Raw genomic sequence first — 26,280 nt, 5'->3', positions numbered from 1 at the left:
CCCTCCCATTCAAGTCCAGGCTCAAGACTTCCCCCCCCCCCGTCCACTCTAACTGACCACCTCTCCCTATAAAACGCCGAAGCCCACGACTTCTGTGCAGCATCTCATTGAGACTACGTCTCAATTAGGCGCTGCTTATGTCCACCGGAGAGCATCCGAGTGGACGCTGACTGCGGAGATGGAGCGATGAAATAAGCTTGCATCGCGGCATGGTGAGTGATGGCGGCGGCTTGGAGAGGCCCTCCATCTAGCAGCGGATTGACCAAGGATGCTGCTGATGATGAAGATGCCTTCATGAACAGTGATGGAGAAGTCCCTCCGGAAATATGTATGCACACCACATTCAGTATATGTCTCGCTATGAAACGAAACTATTTATTTAAACTATGAACTATGAACATTATTTTCCAGGCAAGGCCCACTGAGCTATATATAGCCACAAATGTGGAGGGAAAACCCGGAGGACCCAGGACAAATCCACGCGGCCACAGGAACAGCGAGATGCAAACTCCAAATATACAGCAGGCGTCAGGGTCGGGATCGAACCCACACCCCCCGGCATACCAGGCGAGGTTGTTAACATCTTGCCACCGTGGCGCCCACTACGTCTGTGACTACCAAAACGTGTACCTACCCCAGTCAACCAGGGACCTGCAAAAAAATTCGGGGAAGAAATGAATAGCTGCTTTTGGCTAATATAGGAGTGGTGTGAAAAGCACATTACATTGAAGATGGATTACCAAATGCCATGACAATCGATGAACTGTTATAGTGTTCAGGTGTTTAAAATTACCTTATTTATGGACATGGGCAAGTACAAGCTTTTGCCAATCTTCTGCAGAATGAGGACCGTATGGTGGCTGGATGTTAACTACTTCGCCAGGTATACAGGAGGTCTTGAGTTCGACCCCGATCCTGACGCCTGCTGTATATTTGGAATCTGCACGTTCTCTCTCTTTCCCCGTGGCCGCGTGGATTTTTCTCCAGGCCCTCCGGTTTTTCCCTCCACATTTAGAAACACGCGTTTTTGAGTATTTTTGGCTGCTATACATTTCCACGTGATAAGCCACTTCGTTGAACTATCGTTTGTGGCCACGTCATTCTGAAAAAGATCTATATAGCTCAATGGGTCTAACCTGGTAAAATAAAAATAAAGTGTTTAGTATAGTTTTATCTGTATGCTTGGGAGAGCGTTGGGGTTATTTCAACCATACTTCACCACTCTGGTTATTGTGGGCTGGCGAAGGTGGAGAGCATAGACGTGGAGCACAGTAGGCAAAGTTAATTTCCCTGCTTTGCCCCCTCCTGCCCACTACATATCCCCGCAGCAGCAGCAGCAGCCTATAACGCCCTGCTGTACATGGAGGTCGCCCATCAGAGCGCTATCCAGGCTCAACGCTGCTTGTTTTCCGATATCTGTTGATAACTTAAAGATGGACAAATGTTTGGCTGATAGCAGTCGTGAAATATCTCCAAAAAACAAGGGCTTCGCACGGCAACATCTCATCGACATGGGAGACTCATTATGATATTCTTCTTTGTTCTAAGTCCACCAAGTCGAGCTCTGTGTTGTCAGGCGTGGGCTGTCAGGGTGCCTTCCACATTTTACTACTCACGGAAAAAGTCAACCCGTTCATGATATAATCGTGGAAAAACCATAAAACTATATTCATGACCCAACTGGACATACTTTGGAACAAAGCAAGTCAGAATTCCACTATATTTTTTCACCGCATTTCGTAACAATGGATCTACATGGGCCGGGGTCGGCAACCTGCAGTTCCGGAGCCGCACGTGACTCATTCAGGAACTACCACCGTCTCGTATTCACCCACAGTGCATTGCGGCTATAGAAATATTGAGGATTTGTTTTTACCGGATTCGAACAAAAGTATCTCCTTGTTATGTTGGTTTTCAACCCCTGTGCATGGGTCCTTAATGTTTTATCCTGGATATTGAGGCCCAAATCTTTCACTGAAAACCATGAATCACTCACTCACACCATTTACTGGCTTCCTGACATTTATCCTCCCGTTCATTGCATTTACTGGTATCACTTTCACAAACCGAACACTCATTCATGGCAAGGACAAATATTCCAGTGCAGGACCCTCCTGAAAACGAGCCTTGATACAAAAATGACTCAATTACGATACAATGTATGTTGCACTTTTTTCGCACCGTACATAGACAACTGTGCTTATCAGAGGTGCGAGGGAAGGACAACGAAATAAACACAAACATCAGTTGTGAAGAAATGCGATTTCAACATAGATGATTTAAAAGCGCATAGCTCCCAGTGGCTTACTAATGCCGGAAGAGCGTTCCAGACGGCTGCAGAAGCGCATCTGAAAGCGCGCGATGCAGTGACCACCGTCTTTGTTAGATGGCCAGCAGCCAAAAGCCGCTGCTGCGAGGATGACCAGAGTTGGCGTGGTGGTTTACGCTCCTTGACGAGATCAGCAAGTTTCTGTGGTTCGTTTGTGACCGTTAACTTCAGATTATCTAGGGTAACGGAGGGGAGCCACGGGCCGGTTAAAACGAAAACAGATGTTCATGAAGTTCAAGTTGAAGTTCATTTAGTTTGACCGGGCGAGAACTCAAGAGCAGAATCGTCTCGTGTGCAAGAGTGATGCCGGGTCAGTGACAAAACCAATAGCTCGTTAAATGTATTTAATTTAAACAATCCAATAGCATTATGCAATCACCAATGTGAAGAACAACCAAACACATCCTTGTACACGAGCTCAAATACATTACGCTCTCATCTGGCAATACTCAAAAAGCCAAAGTCAGTCCAGTAGAGGATGTTTGAATGCTGTCTAGATTTGTTGTTGTGGTTTACAATGGACGGTGCATTTATATACTCGCTGTGAATAAACCAAATGTGAGGTCACCTTTCATCGGCACATGCAACGCTTGGTGTTCAAATGCACCGCGCCGGATTTGGGACATCTTCTGCTTTGAAAAATCATTGCACCGAACCAAATCGGCCCAGGCATGTTTGAGTTAGCGCCTCGTCTCCCACGATGGGACTGCCTTTAACAAGCGACTTCACAATGTATACCTGCCAACCGCGTTTCATAGATCACCCCCACAGCGCGGGAGCCGATGCAGTTTGAGCTTGGTGCCAGTGGCCTCTGTGCCAGAGGTGTTGGAGCATTTCAAAGGGAAGATGATCAAATGGACGCATTGGCGGCACACCGGTGCAGCGTAACATCAACACCGGGTTCAGCGTACCAAGACGCCGGTCCTCATCAAATAGTCTGACGAAGTCGCTGTTTGCCCCTGAGTGAGCTGCAGGACTCTCCATCAGATATTGCACTTTGATGCCACAGCAGCAGCTGCTTCACCATTCGAACTCGGGGCGGTGACGCCACCACGAGTCGTAATCTTGTGATGCCACCATCCGCCAAGGAATGATTCCGGAAATGAATCGAGGAACCGATTCGTTCCGAGTCTAGGGCACGAATCAAATGTTGCCTTTGGAACACGGAGCAGGCAATGGTCATCAGGCTGGGTGCTGCTATACGGCGACAGACTGCGAAGCTTCGCGTTCAGCCGCTCGTATAAACGTTCCGCCTTCGACATCACCAGAACATATTTTGACGTAGGACCACACCACAATATTTTCTGACGGTAGTTTGCGAATAATAATTATTGCGACAATTTCGCTTTTTTGTTTTCAATACGGTGCACCGATATACCGCCAATACGTTCAAATGTAGTTCGTGTGCAGCTTAACGCTGTGTGGGTAAACGGTCTTTCCAGCCCTCGAATCCCCCGCTCGGGACGACTGCTGGCGGAAGGGCCTTCACTAAAGGTGGTCTCTTAGACAGCCCCTTTCGATGGTATTTGGCCTACTCTTCCACGCTAGCCTGACGTGTGAAAAGAAAAGGGAGTTACCCCACCACACTTTACCCCCCCCCCACGCCACCACATGCGACCTGACTGTGAAGAGTTACATGTTTTGTTGCTCAAATCCCTGTTCAGAGTCGTGGACCAGTGGTGTGAATGTCACATTGCTATGACAGGAGACGAGTCTATCTATGGGACAACCATTGGTGACTTGCCCACAAAGTGGTACTCATGAGAAATGAGAATAGTTTTTACCCTTTCTGGAAATACAACGTGAGGTGTTCAGATGTTCAAACACCAAATATGAACCTTTTGCAAGGAATCAAGTCTGCACTAACCACGCGTGCTTGTGGTGAACATGCAAACATGTTCTGATAAGATGTGCAATGTATTTCAAACTGATTGGCCTACACCAGAAAGAGCCTTCTTTGTGGCCTAGTCTCACCACCAGCGTCAGACCAGAGAACGCCAATAGGCGAACAGTACAAAGACAATTCCACACGTATCAGAGCATTGACAGCTCGGGACGAGCAGCCTTTTTATCAATACCAGAGGGATGATGACGAGGGGAGGTAATCCCCAAACAGAACTCGAACTCTCAACCTAGTCATTGCGAGCTTGCTCGCTGCTACCGTAGACACAGCTGGTCAGATGACAACCCTGGATCGCATATCTCACGAGGCCCAACATTTTTACATCGGGACGACATCCAGAACGTTGTATAGAGTTCGATATTAATTAATTGCCGTCATCATCACCACCACCATTATGGTCATCGTTATCAAATTCCCCTTCTATTGCTTCGTGAAAGCGAATCCCTGATTCGAATTCCTCCTATAGCCACCTTTGAATTGAGATGCGTTTTTAAAACGTGAAGGCATTTCGGCCACTGCTATTTCGATAATTATATTATGTGGGCAATTGTAGCAATGCATCGTTACTACCCCATAGGTTCATAGGTATGAAGGTACTTCTACTGTACCGTTATTCTCCTGATTACAAGGGACACTTGTTCCACTCGATCTAAAGCAAAAGTTAGGGGTTTCGTCTTATACAATTTGGTGGGGGTGTGTGTGTGCGTGACTTAATTTGTGTTGGGAGCGGCAGTGTAGCGGTTAGCACTACGCTGCGCTAAGAACCCGGCCACCCGAGTTCGATTCCAGCTCACGGCCACCAACACCAGTGACGATTATCTGAACTTGTCCTGGGCCTCCCCTAGGTCGACTCAGCCTCAAATGAGTACCTGGTGCGGTGTGTAAACATCGCCATTGGGGAGACAAAGGCGGCCGTGCGGGCTGTAGGCCACCCACCCCCTCGTGTGCCGTTTCTCGCCTTCAAAGGTGCTCGCTAACAGCACTTTCTCCAACAGTCTGTTACAGGCTACACGGGCGGATCTTTGTCTTTGACTAGATTTGTGACATCGCGGACACACGTTAGGGAGTGCGTGACGACACGTCTGTGAAGACGGACGCTCTTAACTGCCGTTTGTTGTTATTGTTGTTGTGCCTGAGTCTCACCTGAACGTCCGTGACACATCTGCCGTGTGTGAGCGTGTCGTGCTGCTGCTGTAGGCGGCGCGGGAGTTCGGTGTGGAACGTCGAGAAGTCGCGAGCGTCAAATGTGACCTTGAAATTGCGTCGCCACGAAATGTCGAGGCGCTGCGCGTCGGCGTCGCGTTTGCGACATCCCATCCGTGACAAAACAACGAGGAACCACTTAGGCGAGGGGGAGGGAGAGGTGTGGGAGGCGACGAAGCGAAGGTTGAATTCTCTCCCTCTCTCTAAAACAAAAAAACCCATCGACCATTAAAATTCCACTAGCGCAAAGTTGAGACGTTTTCTCCAACGGGGACGATGCGTGCTGTCATCGATGCCCTCGATGGGTCAAAGCGGAGGCAGAATCGGCAAACACATCCTTAAATCCCCCTCAACACCCGTTCTCTCTCCTCCCAGCAGTGTCAGATATCTCCATGAATAAGTGGTCGATCAGGAGTAAGTGGGTACCGTTGTCGGTCGCGCGTGGTGGGGTAAGGTGGGGATAATAGAACCTCTTCCAAGACGGTCTGGCTTGTATGGAAGAGTAGGCCAAATACCCTATCGAGGAGCGGAAAGGCCGTACTCGGGTCTGGCGGGACAGGCGCACTCACGGTCACCTCGCTCCTCCTTCGCCGGCAGAGATTCCTTCTCCCGGCACCAAGTCGCGTTGTCACCACCATCACCACCCCATCACAATCATCACCACCATTACCATCATCACCACCATTACCATCATCACCACCGTCACCACCAGAATCACCAACATTACCATCATTACCACCGTTACCATCATCACCACCATCACCACCACCATTACCACCAATACCATCATTACCATCATCACCACCACCATCACCACCATTACCATCATTACCACCGTTACCATCATCACCACCATCACCACCACCACTACCATCATTACCACCGTTACCATCATCACCACCATTACCACCATCACCAGCATTACCATCATCACGACCATTACCATAATCATCATCACCACCATCATCATCACCACCATTACCACCATTACCATCATTACCACCACGACCACCATCATCACCACCATTACCACCATCACCACCACCACCATCATCACCACCACCATCACCACCATTACCATCATCACCACCACCACCACCACCATCATCACCACCATTACCACCATCACCACCACCAAGAGGAGACGACGAAGTCACGGACACGTGCACGCGTCAACTCGCGCACCGCGGCGTTTGCCACCGGCCGTGGCCACCTTCACGTCGCTCTCCCGCGATGTTTGTCGGCTCGTACCGCGTGTCCTTGAGGCGCGACGTCCCGACGTTTCGCCGCTCCACGTGCTGCGGGAAGCTTCTTCGGCAAATTAATTCCCCCCTTGAAGAAACCGCCGAGCAGGTGGAGGCAGCCGGCGAAACGTCGGAACATCGCGCCGAAACAACACGCGGCACCAGCAACAAGCCTGACAAACCACTCATCGTCATCGCCGCTCGAGAGAGAGCGAGCGAGCGAAAGCTGCAGTCAAATTTGAACCGAGAGCTGCAGTCCAATTTTCGCTCGAGAGAGAGAGAGAGCGCTGCGGTCCATCGCAGCAGCGGCAACAGCAGCAGCACATCGCCCGTGCGTGCCTGCCGATGTTTGCATCCGTCACGCGTGTGTTTGGTGTCTGCGTGAGTGCCGTGCCGCGCCTCCCCACTACTCACCTCGCCCGCGCCGTCCTCCCCGCGCCGGGATGATGCCGTGAGCGCGTTGCGCATGAGCGGCGGCGGCGGCAGCGGCGGTGGCGGCGGCGCATTGCGCGCAGTCCCACGCCAGCAGAACGAGCGACACGAAGCTCAGCCTCATGGTGCAGCCTCCCCCAGCCCCCTTCCCCCACCCCCCCCGCTCCACGTCGCGGCGCCCACCACGGTTCCTCTTCCCAGCTCGGCGTGGGTTTAAAACAACAACAATAACAACAAAACAACAAGATAAAACCCCGGACGCGCACTGCAACTAACTAACACATGGCAACAGCGTTCGTCGCGTGAAGTAGTCCCTAATGCTTTCACTTGCTGCTGCGCGATTGTTTGTTTGAACGGCCGGGGTATTGCGAGGTGACCCGGAGCGGTGGCATCTTTCTCGCGTGCTGACAACTGCTGGGGAATCTCCCTCCTCCCGTCTCGCGCGTCCTCTGCGGGTAGCCTCACCACCACCACCATCAGCCACCTGCTGTTGCTGCTGATGCTGCTGCTGCAGTCAACCGGGACAGTTTCTCGGCGGGTGGGACCACTTTATACGAGTCCACGCTCAGCGGGCTCCTCCTGACGTTCCAATATCGTGCACGCGGACCACTTCCCGTGCACACCACGCTGCGTCCGCGCGACGAGTCCCGCCTTCGCTCGCGAGACGTCCAGCACCAGGGAACGCCTTCAGCTCACCCCACCGGGGGAACTGAAGTGAGTGGGGTGAGGTATGGAGGGACCCGCGTGGTTCACCCCCCCCCAATCTTCAGTGTCCCCCCCCACTATGCCTACCGCCCGCCGTGCCGGCAATGCTCGCATCGTGTTTGTGGGTGTCGATCATCCGCACGAGGGGGACGAGGAAGACGAATCCGTGCACACGCGTGGATCGTGTCGAACGCTTTGTGACCGTGCGGTTTGAGTCAATGGCAAGTGACCTTGAGTGTTGCTGGTGGTGTTTGTGAACGCGAACTGCTGTAACCCGCTGTGCAGTAGATCAGAAGCGTGGACACTTTAACGATGGATATGGACAAGGATGAATATGGGAGGGGGGCGGGGGGAGTGTGCAGAGTATGGAACGTGTGCGAAACCTGCAAAGCGTTCAAAGTAGCATCTTATCCTGCTGAGATTTATATAGCGCCTTCACGAAGGTGCTTTAACAGCAATAAAACGATTGTGCACAGCGTGATGATACTTTGAACGTAAGTGGTGGTGTAGTTTTGATGCAGTAAAACAAGAGGTGATAGGTGATAGATAAGGAGGGGGATCGTGAAAGCGCCTGGTCGTAGTTGGGCGAGGCGTGGGGGGTGATTCCGGCAGAGAGCCGGGAGGCTGAGAAGTAATCGGGCATCGTTGCATTAGGAAGACGAAGGAGGCGTCGAGGGGCAGGAGCCAAGCGGGGGAAGGGGCCCAACCGCGATCGAGGGCAGACGCTTGAATTTAGAACTGAGACGGCGACGAGAGACGCGGGCACTGTGGGGCAACGCGCTCAGTTTGAATGGCATCGATCACGCCGCCTGTTTGGTGGAGTGCCGGGCCAGGCCACGTCGCTCCAAGGGGATGAATCGCCCGTGCCCGGTTAAGGACGAGGACGGAGTGGCAGCCAAGGAATAGGTCCGCAGCCGAGAAAGAGCGAAACGTCCACCGGGGGGAGATGGAGCGATTTAAATCAATCAGTGAGCAGGTTTATTTTGTTTTACATCGCATGACGGGGAGGAAATTGCGGCGGCTTGGGAAAGGCCTTCATCTAGCAGTGGATTTACAGAGGGTTGCGATATCGCCGCTCTATGTGGTGCGCGAATCACTGCGAGATCGCTGCAACTCCCACGACACTTCGTCAATGTATGATGCGCTTTGTTCGCCCCATACGTAGCCAACCGTGCTCATCGAAGGTGCGATAAATTGGACGAGATCAGAAAAAAAAGTTTGGCTGGCTGGAGGGACGGACGGTGAGTGTCCAAAGAACATGCGCCGTTGCTCGCACTGTATGTATTACATTCAAGTATTTTAACGCGATTTATAGTTTGTGTACAGACAGCTCTTTTAACAACACCAAACCAAAAGAAAATAACGCGACGTGCGTTGACTTTAAACGTTGGAGTCGGTGACCTCAACAAATGCCGCCGCAGCCTCCTCTCTGCCGTATGACGGAGCTTGCTTTGCACAGTGGGCAAGCCGACGGTGGGCAGCCGGGCCACGTGCAAGCGGAGCCTGCTGGCAGGCGGCATCGTCGTCATTGATCGTCGTCGTTGTCGTGATGGGGGCGGCTCGCGCGTGGGACGAGGGAACCGGCGTTCGTGCACCGCCCGCGAATGACGCAGCGCGTGGGAGGGATGCGTGCCCTGCCACCAACCCCCTCCCTACTCCTCCCGTCCGCACATCTCCACCACTCACTCTAAGACAAAGACAAAGATTCCGCCCCCCCCCCCCTGTGTAGCCTTAACAGTCTGTTGGGGCAAGTGCTGTTAGCGAGCAGCACCCTTGAAGGCCGTCACGGCACACGAGGGGTGGGTGGCCAACACCAAGCCCGGCCGTGTCTGTGTCTCCCCACTGGCGATGTTTACTACACACACCGCACCAGCCACTCATTTTTTAAGCTGAGTCGACCCAGGGGAGGCCCAAGACCGGTTTCAGATAACACCATCGTCACTGGTATTGGACGTGAGCGTGAATCGAACTCGGAGTGCGCCGGGTTTGTAGCTCATCGCGCTAACCCGCTGCACGAGCGCTCCCCACTCTAAAGACATCGGGAAACACGCGAGGTGCATCCACACGGCCGGAATTCAGGCGCGCACGGTCGTCTCGTTCAGATCTGATGAAGCTAAGCAGGCGTGAACCTGGGCAGTGGGGGATGGGTCACCACTGCCACGAACAACTATATCGGCTGCTGCGGGACTACGCCCAATCAATTGCTGTTGCACACACAATTCGCACCGACCAGCGAGGTGAAGTATGGTCAAATTTATTTGCATGCGGTCAAATGGATTGCAATGCGATTTTTTTTACCCCCCCCCCACCACACAGCTACGTTGGAAACATGATGGCGCCTTCCACGTGGCCCTCGTCAAAGTTGCCCGCGTGAGAGTCGCTCGGTCGGGTTCGTGTGTGGTCGGTGAAAGTCCGCGTTAGACGGCGGGGACGAGGGCAATAGGAAGACGTGAGCTGTCGTCTTACATTCACACCTGAGCTGTCGTCTCACATTCACACCTGAGCTGTCGTCTTACATTCACACCTGAGCTGTCGTCTCACATTCATACCTGAGCTGTCGTCTCACATTCACACCTGAGCTGTCGTCTCACATTCACACCTGAGCTGTCGTCTCACATTCACACCTGAGCTGTCGTCTCACATTCACACCTGAGCTGTCGTTTCACATTCACACCTGAGCTGTCGTCTTACATTCACACCTGAGCTGTCGTCTCACATTCACACCTGAGCTGTCGTTTCACATTCACACCTGAGCTGTCGTCTCACATTCACACCTGAGCTGTTGTCTTACATTCACAGCTGAGCTGTCGTCTCACATTCACACCTGAGCTGTCGTCTCACATTCACACCTGAGCTGTCGTCTCACATTCACACCTGAGCTGTCGTCTCACATTCACAACTGCGCTGTCATTTCACATTCACACCTGAGCTGTCGTCTCACATTCACAGCTGAGCTGTCGTCTCACATTCACACCTGAGCTGTCGTCTCACATTCACAGCTGAGCTGTCGTTTCACATTCACACCTGAGCTGTCGTCTCACATTCACACCTGAGCTGTCGTCTCACATTCACAGCTGAGCTGTCGTTTCACATTCACAGCTGAGCTGTCGTTTCACATTCACACCTGAGCTGTCGTCTCACATTCACAGCTGAGCTGTCGTTTCACATTCACACCTGAGCTGTCGTCTTACATTCACATCTGAGCTGTCGTTTCACATTCACAGCCGAGCTGTCGTCTTACATTCACAGCTGAGCTGTCGTTTCACATTCACAGCTGAGCTGTCGTCTCACATTCACACCTGAGCTGTCGTCTCACATTCACACCTGAGCTGTCGTTTCACATTCACACCTGAGCTGTCGTTTAACATTCACAGCTGAGCTGTCGTCTTACATTCACACCTGAGCTGTCGTCTCACATTCACACCTGAGCTGTCGTCTTACATTCACACCTGAGCTGTCGTCTTACATTCACACCTGAGCTGTCGTTTCACATTCACACCTGAGCTGTCGTTTCACATTCACAGCTGAGCTGTCGTCTTACATTCACACCTGAGCTGTTTTCTCACATTCACACCTGAGCTGTCATCTTACATTCACACCTGAGCTGTCGTCTTACATTCACACCTGAGCTGTCGTCTCACATTCACACCTGAGCTGTCGTCTTACATTCACACCTGAGCTGTCGTTTCACATTCACACCTGAGCTGTCGTCTTACATTCACCTGAGCTGTTGTCTTACATTCACACCTGAGCTGTCGTCTCACATTCACACCTGAGCTGTCGTCTTTCATTCATACCTGAGCTGTCGTTTCACATTCACACCTGAGCTGTCGTCTTACATTCACACCTGAGCTGTCGTTTCACATTCACACCTGAACTGTCGTTTCACATTCACACCTGAGCTGTCATCTTACATTCACACCTGAGCTGTCGTCTCACATTCACACCTGAGCTGTCGTCTCACATTCACACCTGAGCTGTCGTCTTACATTCACACCTGAGCTGTCGTCTTGCATTCACACCTGAGCTGTCGTTTCACATTCACACCTGAGCTGTCGTCTTACATTCACACCTGAGCTGTCTTTTCACATTCACACCTGAGCTGTCGTCTCACATTCACACCTGCGCTGTCATTTCACATTCACACCTGAGCTGTCGTCTCACATTCATAGCTGAGCTGTCGTCTCACATTCACACCTGAGCTGTCGTCTCACATTCACAGCTGAGCTGTCGTTTCACATTCACACCTGAGCTGTCGTCTCACATTCACACCTGAGCTGTCGTCTCACATTCACAGCTGAGCTGTCGTTTCACATTCACAGCTGAGCTGTCGTTTCACATTCACACCTGAGCTGTCGTCTCACATTCACAGCTGAGCTGTCGTTTCACATTCACACCTGAGCTGTCGTCTTACATTCACATCTGAGCTGTCGTTTCACATTCACAGCTGAGCTGTCGTCTTACATTCACAGCTGAGCTGTCGTTTCACATTCACAGCTGAGCTGTCGTCTCACATTCACACCTGAGCTGTCGTCTCACATTCACACCTGAGCTGTCGTTTCACATTCACACCTGAGCTGTCGTCTTACATTCACACCTGAGCTGTCGTCTTGCATTCACACCTGAGCTGTCGTTTCACATTCACACCTGAGCTGTCGTCTTACATTCACACCTGAGCTGTCTTTTCACATTCACACCTGAGCTGTCGTCTCACATTCACACCTGCGCTGTCATTTCACATTCACACCTGAGCTGTCGTCTCACATTCACAGCTGAGCTGTCGTCTCACATTCACACCTGAGCTGTCGTCTGACATTCACAGCTGAGCTGTCGTTTCACATTCACACCTGAGCTGTCGTCTCACATTCACACCTGAGCTGTCGTCTCACATTCACAGCTGAGCTGTCGTTTCACATTCACAGCTGAGCTGTCGTTTCACATTCACACCTGAGCTGTCGTCTCACATTCACAGCTGAGCTGTCGTTTCACATTCACACCTGAGCTGTCGTCTTACATTCACATCTGAGCTGTCGTTTCACATTCACAGCTGAGCTGTCGTCTTACATTCACAGCTGAGCTGTCGTTTCACATTCACAGCTGAGCTGTCGTCTCACATTCACACCTGAGCTGTCGTCTCACATTCACACCTGAGCTGTCGTTTCACATTCACACCTGAGCTGTCGTTTAACATTCACAGCTGAGCTGTCGTCTTACATTCACACCTGAGCTGTCGTCTCACATTCACACCTGAGCTGTCGTCTTACATTCACACCTGAGCTGTCGTCTTACATTCACACCTGAGCTGTCGTTTCACATTCACACCTGAGCTGTCGTTTCACATTCACAGCTGAGCTGTCGTCTTACATTCACACCTGAGCTGTCGTCTCACATTCACACCTGAGCTGTCATCTTACATTCACACCTGAGCTGTCGTCTTACATTCACACCTGAGCTGTCGTCTCACATTCACACCTGAGCTGTCGTCTTACATTCACACCTGAGCTGTCGTTTCACATTCACACCTGAGCTGTCGTCTCACATTCACAGCTGAGCTGTCGTTTCACATTCACAGCTGAGCTGTCGTTTTACATTCTCACCTGAGCTGTCGTCTCACATTCACAGCTGAGCTGTCGTTTCACATTCACACCTGAGCTGTCGTCTTACATTCACATCTGAGCTGTCGTTTCACATTCACAGCTGAGCTGTCGTCTTACATTCACAGCTGAGCTGTCGTTTCACATTCACAGCTGAGCTGTCGTCTCACATTCACACCTGAGCTGTCGTCTCACATTCACACCTGAGCTGTCGTTTCACATTCACACCTGAGCTGTCGTCTCACATTCACACCTGAGCTGTCGTCTCACATTCACAGCTGAGCTGTCGTTTCACATTCACAGCTGAGCTGTCGTTTCACATTCACACCTGAGCTGTCGTCTCACATTCACAGCTGAGCTGTCGTTTCACATTCACACCTGAGCTGTCGTCTTACATTCACATCTGAGCTGTCGTCTTACATTCACATCTGAGCTGTCGTTTCACATTCACAGCTGAGCTGTCGTCTTACATTCACAGCTGAGCTGTCGTTTCACATTCACAGCTGAGCTGTCGTCTCACATTCACACCTGAGCTGTCGTCTCACATTCACACCTGAGCTGTCGTTTCACATTCACACCTGAGCTGTCGTCTTACATTCACACCTGAGATGTCGTCTTGCATTCACACCTGAGCTGTCGTTTCACATTCACACCTGAGCTGTCGTCTTACATTCACACCTGAGCTGTCTTTTCACATTCACACCTGAGCTGTCGTCACACATTCACACCTGCGCTGTCATTTCACATTCACACCTGAGCTGTCGTCTCACATTCACAGCTGAGCTGTCGTCTCACATTCACACCTGAGCTGTCGTCTCACATTCACAGCTGAGCTGTCGTTTCACATTCACACCTGAGCTGTCGTCTCACATTCACACCTGAGCTGTCGTCTCACATTCACAGCTGAGCTGTCGTTTCACATTCACAGCTGAGCTGTCGTTTCACATTCACACCTGAGCTGTCGTCTCACATTCACAGCTGAGCTGTCGTTTCACATTCACACCTGAGCTGTCGTCTTACATTCACATCTGAGCTGTCGTTTCACATTCACAGCTGAGCTGTCGTCTTACATTCACAGCTGAGCTGTCGTTTCACATTCACAGCTGAGCTGTCGTCTCACATTCACACCTGAGCTGTCGTCTCACATTCACACCTGAGCTGTCGTTTCACATTCACACCTGAGCTGTCGCTTAACATTCACAGCTGAGCTGTCGTCTTACATTCACACCTGAGCTGTCGTCTCACATTCACACCTGAGCTGTCGTCTTACATTCACACCTGAGCTGTCGTCTTACATTCACACCTGAGCTGTCGTTTCACATTCACACCTGAGCTGTCGTTTCACATTCACAGCTGAGCTGTCGTCTTACATTCACACCTGAGCTGTCGTCTCACATTCACACCTGAGCTGTCATCTTACATTCACACCTGAGCTGTCGTCTTACATTCACACCTGAGCTGTCGTCTCACATTCACACCTGAGCTGTCGTCTTACATTCACACCTGAGCTGTCGTTTCACATTCACACCTGAGCTGTCGTCTCACATTCACAGCTGAGCTGTCGTTTCACATTCACAGCTGAGCTGTCGTTTCACATTCACACCTGAGCTGTCGTCTCACATTCACAGCTGAGCTGTCGTTTCACATTCACACCTGAGCTGTCGTCTTACATTCACATCTGAGCTGTCGTTTCACATTCACAGCTGAGCTGTCGTCTTACATTCACAGCTGAGCTGTCGTTTCACATTCACAGCTGAGCTGTCGTCTCACATTCACACCTGAGCTGTCGTCTCACATTCACACCTGAGCTGTCGTTTCACATTCACACCTGAGCTGTCGTTTAACATTCACAGCTGAGCTGTCGTCTTACATTCACACCTGAGCTGTCGTCTCACATTCACACCTGAGCTGTCGTCTTACATTCACACCTGAGCTGTCGTCTTACATTCACACCTGAGCTGTCGTTTCACATTCACACCTGAGCTGTCGTTTCACATTCACAGCTGAGCTGTCGTCTTACATTCACACCTGAGCTGTCGTCTCACATTCACACCTGAGCTGTCATCTTACATTCACACCTGAGCTGTCGTCTTACATTCACACCTGAGCTGTCGTCTCACATTCACACCTGAGCTGTCGTCTTACATTCACACCTGAGCTGTCGTTTCACATTCACACCTGAGCTGTCGTCTTACATTCACCTGAGCTGTCGTCTTACATTCACACCTGAGCTGTCGTCTCACATTCACACCTGAGCTGTCGTCTTTCATTCATACCTGAGCTGTCGTTTCACATTCACACCTGAGCTGTCGTCTTACATTCACACCTGAGCTGTCGTTTCACATTCACACCTGAGCTGTCGTTTCACATTCACACCTGAGCTGTCATCTTACATTCACACCTGAGCTGTCTTCTCACATTCACACCTGAGCTGTCGTCTCACATTCACACCTGAGCTGTCGTCTTACATTCACACCTGAGCTGTCGTCTTGCATTCACACCTGAGCTGTCGTTTCACATTCACACCTGAGCTGTTGTCTTACATTCACACCTGAGCTGTCGTTTCACATTCACAGCTGAGCTGTCGTCTCACATTCACACCTGAGCTGTCGTCTCACATTCACACCTGAGCTGTCGTTTCACATTCACACCTGAGCTGTCGTTTAACATTCACAGCTGAGCTGTCGTCTTACATTCACACCTGAGCTGTCGTCTCACATTCACACCTGAGCTGTCGTCTTACATTCACACCTGAGCTGTCGTCTTACATTCACACCTGAGCTCTCGTTTCACAATTCACACCTGAGCTGTCGTGTCACATTCACAGCTGAGCTGTCGTCTTACATTCACACCTGAGCTGTCGTCTCACATTCACACCTGAGCTGTCGTCTTACATTCACACCTGAGCTGTCGTCTTACATTCACACCTGAGCTGTCGTCTCACATTCACACCTGAGCTGTCGTCTTACATTCACACCTGAGCTGTCGTTTCACATTCACACCTGAGCTGTCATCTTACATTCACCTGAGCTGTCGTCTTACATTCACACCTGAGCTGTCGTCTCACATTCACACCTGAGCTGTCGTCTTTCATTCATACCTGAGCTGTCGTTTCACATTCACACCTGAGCTGTCGTCTTACATTTACACCTGAGCTGTCGTTTCACATTCACACCTGAGCTGTCGTTTCACATTCACACCTGAGCTGTCATCTTACATTCACACCTGAGCTGTCGTCTCACATTCACACCTGAGCTGTCGTCTCACATTCACACCTGAGCTGTCGTCTTACATTCACACCTGAGCTGTCGTCTTGCATTCACACCTGAGCTGTCGTTTCACATTCACACCTGAGCTGTTGTCTTACATTCACACCTGAGCTGTCGTCTCACATTCACACCTGAGCTGTCGTCTCACATTCACACCTGAGCTGTCGTCTTACATTCACACCTGAGCTGTCGTCTCACATTCACACCTGAGCTGTCGTCTCACATTCACACCTGAGCTGTCGTTTCACATTCACACCTGAGCTGTCGTCTCATATTCACACCTGAGCTGTCGTCTCACATTCACACCTGAGCTGTCGTCTCACATTCACACCTGAGCTGTCGTTTCACATTCACACCTGAGCTGTCGTTTCACATTCACACCTGAGCTGTCGTTTCACATTCACACCTGAGCTGTCGTTTCACATTCACACCTGAGCTGTCGTTTCACATTCACAGCTGAGCTGTCGTTTCATATTCACACCTGAGCTGTTGTCTCACATTCATAGCTGAGCTGTCGTCTCACATTCACATCTGAGCTGTCGTTTCACATTCACATCTGAGCTGTCGTTTCACATTCACACCTGAGCTGTCGTTTCACATTCACAGCTGAGTTGTCGTCTTACATTCACACCTGAGCTGTCGTTTCACATTCACACCTGAGCTGTCGTTTCACCTTCACACCTGAGCTGTCGTTTCTCATTCACAGCTGAGATGTCGTTTCATATTCACACCTGAGCTGTCTTTTCACATTCACAGCTGAGCTGTTGCTTCATATTCACACCTGAGCTGTCGTTTCACATTCACAGCTGAGCTGTCTTTTCACATTCACAGCTGAGCTGTCGTCTTACATTCACACCTGAGCTGTCGTTTCACATTCACAGCTGAGCTGTCGTTTCACATTCACACCTGAGCTGTCGTCTTACATTCACACCTGAGCTGTCGTTTCACATTCACACCTGAGCTGTCGTCTTACATTCACAGCTGAGCTGTCGTTTCACATTCACACCTGAGCTGTCGTTTCACATTCACACCTGAGCTGTCGTCTTACATTCACACCTGAGCTGTCGTTTCACATTCACAGCTGAGCTGTCGTCTTACATTCACAGCTGAGCTGTCGTTTCACATTCACACCTGAGCTGTCGTTTCACATTCACAGCTGAGCTGTCGTCTTACATTCACACCTGAGCTGTTGTTTCACATTCACACCTGTGCTGTCGTTTCACATTCACAGCTGAGCTGTCGTTTCACATTCACACCTGAGCTGTCGTCTTACATTCACACCTGAGCTGTCGTTTCACATTCACAGCTGAGCTGTCTTTTCACATTCACACCTGAGCTGTCGTCTTACATTCACACCTGAGCTGTCTTTTCACATTCACAGCTGAGCTGTCGTCTTACATTCACACCTGAGCTGTCTTTTCACATTCACACCTGAGCTGTCGTCTTACATTCACACCTGAGCTGTCTTTTCACATTCACACCTGAGCTGTCGTCTTACATTCACACCTGAGCTGTCGTTTCACATTCACACCTGAGCTGTCGTCTTACATTCACACCTGAGCTGTCTTTTCACATTCACACCTGAGCTGTCGTCTTACATTCACACCTGAGCTGTCGTTTCACATTCACACCTGAGCTGTCGTTTCACATTCACACCTGAGCTGTCGTTTCACATTCACACCTGAGCTGTCGTTTCACATTCACACCTGAGCTGTCGTTTCATATTCACACCTGAGCTGTTTTCTCACATTCACAGCTGAGCTGTCGTCTCACATTCACATCTGAGCTGTCGTTTCACATTCACTGCTGAGCTGTCGTTTCACATTCACACCTGAGCTGTCGTTTCACATTCACACCTGAGATGTCGTTTCACATTCACACCTGAGCTGTCGTCTTACATTCACATCTGAGCTGTCGTTTCACATTCACACCTGAGCTGTCGTTTCACATTCACAGCTGAGTTGTCGTCTTACATTCACACCTGAGCTGTCGTTTCACATTCACACCTGAGCTGTCGTTTCACCTTCACACCTGAGCTGTCGTTTCTCATTCACAGCTGAGCTGTCGTTTCATATTCACACCTGAGCTGTCTTTTCACATTCACAGCTGAGCTGTCGTTTCATATTCACACCTTAGCTGTCGTTTCACATTCACAGCTGAGCTGTCTTTTCACATTCACAGCTGAGCTGTCGTCTTACATTCACACCTGAGCTGTCGTTTCACATTCACAGCTGAGCTGTCGTTTCACATTCACACCTGAGCTGTCGTCTTACATTCACACCTGAGCTGTCGTTTCACATTCACACCTGAGCTGTCGTCTTACATTCACAGCTGAGCTGTCGTTTCACATTTACACCTGAACTGTCGTTTCACATTCACACCTGAGCTGTCGTCTTACATTCACACCTGAGCTGTCGTTTCACATTCACAGCTGAGCTGTCGTCTTACATTCACAACTGAGCTGTCGTTTCACATTCACACCTGAGCTGTCGTTTTACATTCACAGCTGAGCTGTCGTCTTACATTCACACCTGAGCTGTCGTTTCACATTCACACCTGAGCTGTCGTTTCACATTCACAGCTGAGCTGTCGTTTCACATTCACACCTGAGCTGTCGTCTTACATTCACACCTGAGCTGTCGTTTCACATTCACAGCTGAGCTGTCGTCTTACATTCACAGCTGAGCTGTCGTTTCACATTCACACCTGAGCTGTCGTTTCACATTCACAGCTGAGCTGTCGTCTTACATTCACACCTGAGCTGTCGTTTCACATTCACACCTGAGCTGTCGTTTCACATTCACAGCTGAGCTGTCGTTTCACATTCACACCTGAGCTGTCGTCTTACATTCACACCTGAGCTGTCGTTTCACATTCACAGCTGAGCTGTCTTTTCACATTCACACCTGAGCTGTCGTCTTACATTCACACCTGAGCTGTCTTTTCACATTCACAGCTGAGCTGTCGTCTTACATTCACACCTGAGCTGTCTTTTCACATTCACACCTGAGCTGTCGTCTTACATTCACACCTGAGCTGTCTTTTCACATTCACACCTGAGCTGTCGTCTTACATTCACACCTGAGCTGTCGTTTCACATTCACACCTGAGCTGTCGTCTTACATTCACACCTGAGCTGTCTTTTCACATTCACACCTGAGCTGTCGTCTTACATTCACACCTGAGCTGTCGTTTCACATTCACACCTGAGCTGTCGTTTCACATTCACACCTGAGCTGTCGTTTCAAATTCACACCTGAGCTGTCGTTTCACATTCACACCTGAGCTGTCGTTTAACTGTCACTCGGTCAAACATGGCAGCTTTCTATTATCCCATTCATTCTTCCAATGGGAATTCCCGAATGCAATTGGGCTTGATAAAAAAAAAAACATGTTCATCCCTTTGTGATATGGATCCTTTGTGAGGAAGGGGGGATGAGTGGATGGGATTCCAGTCGTCACTCACTTTAGCCGTGGTCTGGAAATCAGAATCTGTATTTATACTGTTCTGGAAATGAGAATCAGAATCTGTATTTATACTGCAGCAGGAATCCGATGAGCTATAAAGCGATTTTCCACAGATGTCCAGTAGGGGCAGGTCCGATCGTCACAGCAGTAAACAAAAGACGAAAACAGTGCCAAGTATAGGAATGCAATTGGTAGTTGGGTGTGTGGATTCATAATAACGGGAGGATTTGGAGCTGAGTCGACGTGCTAACGACTGGCACCGGTGATGTCGACATGAAACTTTGTAAGGGAAGCTCACGAAGGATGCGACTGGGCAGTGCCAGCCGACCACCTCCCAGTAGGCAGCCTTCCCCACTGGCCAATCTTGTAATCCACACCACGTGGGTATGTCCTGCGACTTCCTGCCAGAATGCTTTTGACACTTGACTTGAAATAAAAGTGCACCCAGCCTGGCACAGCGTGCCAAATGACAGCTGGTGTGTGTATAACCCTGCCTGGGTATTCTGCCATCAAACACTCGCCATCACAACTCCCAATTGGCGATGGGGCAGTTGTGGAGAGATTGGAGAGTTTTCCATACCTGGGCAGTGTGCTCATGACCCAAGGCCGTAATTAAAATATATATTGGGGGGGACACATCCCCCCCAATATTCTAATATGCTCAAAATGTCCCCCCCCCAATATATTGCTATAAAGAAAATAATTGCTATGCAATGTAAATAAAAATGACAATTTGCTAAACCTTGGCCACACTATCTGGACTTGTCTTCATATAAATCAATGCATAGATTTATGTTTATATGATTGTGGTTATGGTTGTACTTTATTAATCCATAATCTCTGCCATTACATACAATGAAACAAGAAATGGTAAAAAAAGTAAAAACAGAGCAATGTAATACAATACATTATTAGACATTATTGTAAAACATAAATAAAATGTCTATCCCACGTGTTAGTGAATTTTTTTTATATTTTAGGCAGGGAATTCGTTTTCAAATTTAGATATTTTTCTGGGTTGGGACCCCCAGACACCCTGGAAGATTTGGTCGCCCCCAATGTTGACTCCATGGCCTTGTCATGATCGGCTCCGTTTTGACAGCAGAGGTCTCACTCCAGGCAGGCGACATTATCTTTCATCGGCTGTATAACGCTGTGAGGAAGCTACCTGGTCTGTCGCTCCATACGAAGCTTCAGGTCTTCTCAGTCACGGTTATGCCCTCCCTTCTCTGTGCTTGCGAAACGTGGACCCCCCTAATGGAAAATCTTTGCCGGTTAGAAACATTTAGGCTGGCCTGCCTGCGATCCATCCTGGGTTCAACCAGGCTGGATTGTGTGAGGAGCTCACAAATCGGTGAGCTCCTCCGGCAGGCAAGGCTGCATTAGTTGGGTCATGCAGCCCTCATGCCCGGCCACCGCATGCCTAATAGGGGGGGGGGGGGGGCTAACGGGCGCGGCACGGGCTAGTGAAGAGATGGAGTGATGTGGTACAGGAGGATGTCGAACTGAGTGGACTTGCCGATGACTGGTACCAGCAGTGTCAAGATCGGCCTCTGTGGAGGAGGCTCATGAAGGATGCTGCTACTGGGCAGTTGGAGGCAGTCGCCCTCCAACAACAACAGAGGGCAGAGGAGTGACGCTCACAACAACCTTGTGGAGCACCCCGTGGCTAAAGCTCAACAAGTTGACACAATAGGGGCACAGCTGGGGCATCATCCAGTCATCTCCGTCAGTCAACCCATGGCGCCTGGGTCTGTTCCGTGAACTCCTGCCAGCGAGCCTTCAACACTTCACGTGGCCTTAACGTGCACGTAGCCTGGCACAAGCGCAGTGGTGATGTCACCGCCACTTAGTGGCGAATGGTGGTTGTTGTTGTTGTAGTGTATTTCTCTTTGATGCCGAGGAGCATTCCAGAACCAGACGGAGACCAGATTCTTACTCAGGGCTGCTTGCCGTTTATTCACTCGCACTCTCCTCTCCACACTCTCTCCACTCGACACTTCGAACCCGTGGTGGGTGCACGCTACACCCCGTCCCTTCACCCCTTCCTCAACTACCCTGCCAAGGCTACCCCCAGGTCTCCACACTCGTCTTCTCCAGGCGGGGGGTCAGCCAACACCGCCCGAGAGTGAGGTCAGACCTCCTCCACATGGAGCCCCCCTTCTCGGCCGGCACGGGACGTCTTCCCTCAGGCTTTTCCTCTCTCTCTATCCTGCCCCCTCACGAGGTGCCCCTGTTATCCCCTCTGCCCGGGGTTCCTCCCTTCCGCCAGGCTCCCCCCTTAGCGGACGTCTTACTCAACCTTCCATCATGCCTTGACCTTCCGCGACTCCTCCCTTGGCCTGCACCTCTTCCCGCGCTCGCCCCTCGTTGGGTCCTCGCGGAACTCCTGTACATTGTTTTTAACCCTCTCCTGTTGTTGGTCCCACTCATTATCTCTCAAATCCAGCAAATATGCTTTGAGTTGTCCAACAGAATAATCACAGTCACCCGTGAGCTATCCACTGATGGGATGAAAACCTCAAATGGTGGTCACCGTCCCTCCAATTTTGATATTGCGACAGCAGCGATCCATCTCCTGCACGTGACCTCATCTCATCACTCCGTCTCCGCGGTGGTTATCCTCTCGGCCGAGTACCTCTCCTTTGAGTGTCACCACGTCATGAGTCTTGGCCCTTGGCCATCGTCGCTTCTCGCGATGCGTCTTATTTTGGGCCAATGCGGCGTTGCCAACGCACATCTGTTCTGCCACGCACGTGCTCCTTCGGTGTTATTCCCAGCATGCACCTCCCCTGTACTTCGCTGTGACGTCATTCGGCTTCAATTGCTGTCTTGTCACGACGGTTAAACCTCACTGTAACCAGAATGATCACTCGGACCTACACCACGTGACCGTTTTGCCAAAGAGAATACCAATGCCTGTTTTGGGTTTCTGTCCATTTCACCCACCATAGCAAAGCGTGCAATCCTCTATTAAAATTGCATTTTATGCCACTAAAAGGCAAAGATTTTCCCATCTGAACTCGCCAGCTAGCATAACCAGCATTTGCTAACTAGTATTCTGGCCTTGTCAGATTCGCGGAACATTTTCTCACTCAGGTGCCCAAATATGTGAATGTCCTCACCGTAGGCCTCGATGCAGTGGCAAAATTTTAACTACCTCGCCTGGCATATTAGGTGGTCGTGGGATTGATCACCACCTTGACGTCTGTATATGTGGAGTTTGTCTGTTTTCCCCGTGGTCGCGTGGATTTTTCTCCGGGTCCTCCAGTTTGTCCCTCCACATATAGAAACATGCGTTGAGAGTATTTGGCTGCTATACATTTTCATTTGTGATAGCCAGGTCGCGTATTAAAAAAATTAGCTATATTGCTTAGTGGGCCTTAACTGGTAAAATAAAAAGAAAGAAAAAATACTAAATGGCTCTCACTGGCGCGGTTTTCTGCGGAGTATTGTAAAAATAAATAAACCTTAATCCGCTAACTGTTCACGGATTATGGCAGAAGGGTGGGGTACAATAACATAATAAATACAAATTAAATTGGTTTAATATGTAATTTGTTTGATTGCAATGTCAAATCACTTAACATTGATTCTTGAGAAATGTCACTACTTTACACTCGATATAAATTTAAGCTGTAGATGATTGTCAAAAGAGAAAAAGCGGAATGCTAAAAGGAATCGGCAATTTTTTGTCTATCTTGCACGTTCACAATTTTTTTAATTCTTTTTGAACATTAAATTACATGCTTACATGCAAAAAAGCTTCCTAACTACATCTGGACATTCCCACATATTAATGCTGGGCCTATCTCTAGTGAAATCATCAAATCTGGTAGCTGTAAATAAGAAGGAGATGATGATAGATAAAAAAAACATATTTAAAGTGCGTGCATTTTTTAAAAATGAGATAAAATGAAGTCAATTTGCGACCGTGCATCACCGTTCAGTGTGATGGCTTGGCACCACATTTGAGCAGCTGGCGTGTTAGAGTAGCAGACCCAATTCCAAGCTCCCCCCCTCCTACCGATATATCTGATAGCGCCGCAATTCGCGGTTAAAGAGCCATGAAGGGCAGCCAGTCCAAAGTGGGGGACCAAACATTTATTTGTCCAAGACCTGAATGTTCAATATTTTTTGTAAGGAATATTTTCTTTCGCAGAGCTAATGTACCTTGCAGATATTGCAAGGGATTCGCTAATCGCACGAATTTAAACAACCGACTTTAAAGGTACTGCTTTAACACAACACTCATTAGCCGGGCATTACCGCGTCAATGCACACGTTCGCCCTTCTCTTCTGGAACTAACTGTGCGTTACTGCAAAACCCAACCCATCGCGTTCCTTTACAATTCTCTCATCCCATGCTGGCTTCGCACGCGGCCCCCACTGCCCCGTACCTGCTTGTGCCCTTCAAGTGTTCTCAAAGCCCCGGAGGACATGATGCTCGGGAAACACGTTGCTGCTAATGCGTTGCATCCCATCAAGATGTGCCCTTCGCCGCCAGCTTGTGCAGCCTCAGTTGTTGCATAGGGCGCCACGGTGGCGAGATGTTAACTCGCCCGGTATAGAGGACCGCGTGGGTTCGATTCCCGACCCTGAGAAAGTATCTGGTTGCTATAAATTGCCACGTGATGAGCCACTTCATTGAGCCATTATCTGTGGCCAGGTCGCTTCTGATAAAGAACATAGCTCAGTGGGCCTTACCTGGTAAAATAAAAAAAAGTTTAAATAGTAACTACTGGCTTGTCACATCGCTCGGTGTTAATATCATGATAATTATAATGAATCCTGTCATTCATATATACTCCTTGAAACTGCCATCTCATTTGTCACATGGTGCCAAAGCGCTGAAATAATAAAAAGATCCGAAGTGACCTCCGCACTTTTCCCGCCAAACGTGGTGTCGCACGGCATCTGGCGATGTCACCTTTGGTATCGCGACATCGTGTCCATGATCCGGTTCATCCAGGGCCGTCTTACCCAATAGGCCACAGTAGACACTGTGCATAGAAGCCTACAAAAACTAAAGGGCCTCTGAAAAAAATGACCATGTTTTTTGTTTGTATGATGAAAAATTTAACCAAGATATGATATTGAATAAATATATTTATATAACACGGATCGGTACAGTGTAGATACAAATAGGCAGAGTCATGCCAACGTCAATCGTTTTTTTTCTTTTCTTCATAAGGTGAGAGAGAAATTAACACCGGAGATTACCTTTTTGAGAATGTTTTTCATTGCAAAATTAGCAATAACATCTTCAAATGGTGTTTTTCGCACAATCTCATTCTCAATGGAGAGTAGTAGTGCAAGGCAAGACGAGGCGTTGTTGTGCTACACGCGGAGTAACAGCGGCGGCGGTAGTAACACGGGCAGCAGCAGTAGCTACTGTAGAAAGTTATCACTGTCGGCCTACGAAACAGAAGTTCCCTAGGGCCTACAAGAACCTTCATCCGCCCCTGGATACATTGCGTATATTATCCGAAAATCTGACACAAATCCGAAACCGTCCTTGAAAATCCAATATGTTTGTTTTACATCATGGGATCTCCTTTGCCAGTACCAACATATGATTATAGCTTTTTCCCCTTTTTTCTGGCAACAAAACAGGTGTTAAGATGTTAAAACACCAAACTGAAACCTTTTACAAAGAGTCATGTCTGCATTAACCACAATGCTTGTGGGCAGAATGCAAACAAAAAACACACTCTGATAATATATGCGTTGTCCTTGAAACTGATTTGTCCACACCTTTTTCAACGCGAAACTCACCCCTAATATTTCGCCGTTTAAATAGGGCGTTCTAAACTGAAGCTACGACGCAAGCCAGACGCTCGCCCATCGGAGTGGCGGGGGAGCACGCGTTTCTGCTCTCACAATTTTCAGGTCGTTTCACTTGGGGCTCTAAAACCAAATAGGCGCCGCTTGTGGCGCGCCGCTCAAACCCGCGCCGGTCCAAACAAAATAACTCGGGGCTTGAACAAATAAGCTGAGAAGCCGCATAAACTCATGACTGTAAAAAAAAAGCGAGGAAACTCTGTTGCTCGTGTAAAAAGAAAGATGGGCCCAAAAAGAGGTGATACAATAATTGTTCACAACCGTCATCATCCTTAGCCATGATATATCC

At 49.5% G+C, this 26,280-nt stretch overlaps 1 protein-coding gene across 1 annotated transcript in view; it reads right to left on the bottom strand.

Annotated features, from left to right (window-relative positions):
- LOC144944630 (collectin-10-like) overlaps window positions 1-26,280 on the bottom strand; it is a 484,828-nt gene that overhangs the window by 270,983 nt on the left and 187,565 nt on the right. The window lies entirely within an intron of this gene.

Source organism: Lampetra fluviatilis, chromosome 2, assembly GCF_964198595.1.
Source record: "Lampetra fluviatilis chromosome 2, kcLamFluv1.1, whole genome shotgun sequence".
In the NCBI taxonomy this organism is placed as follows: Eukaryota; Metazoa; Chordata; class Hyperoartia; order Petromyzontiformes; family Petromyzontidae; genus Lampetra; species Lampetra fluviatilis.
This window is presented reverse-complemented; position numbering and strand designations above follow the sequence as displayed.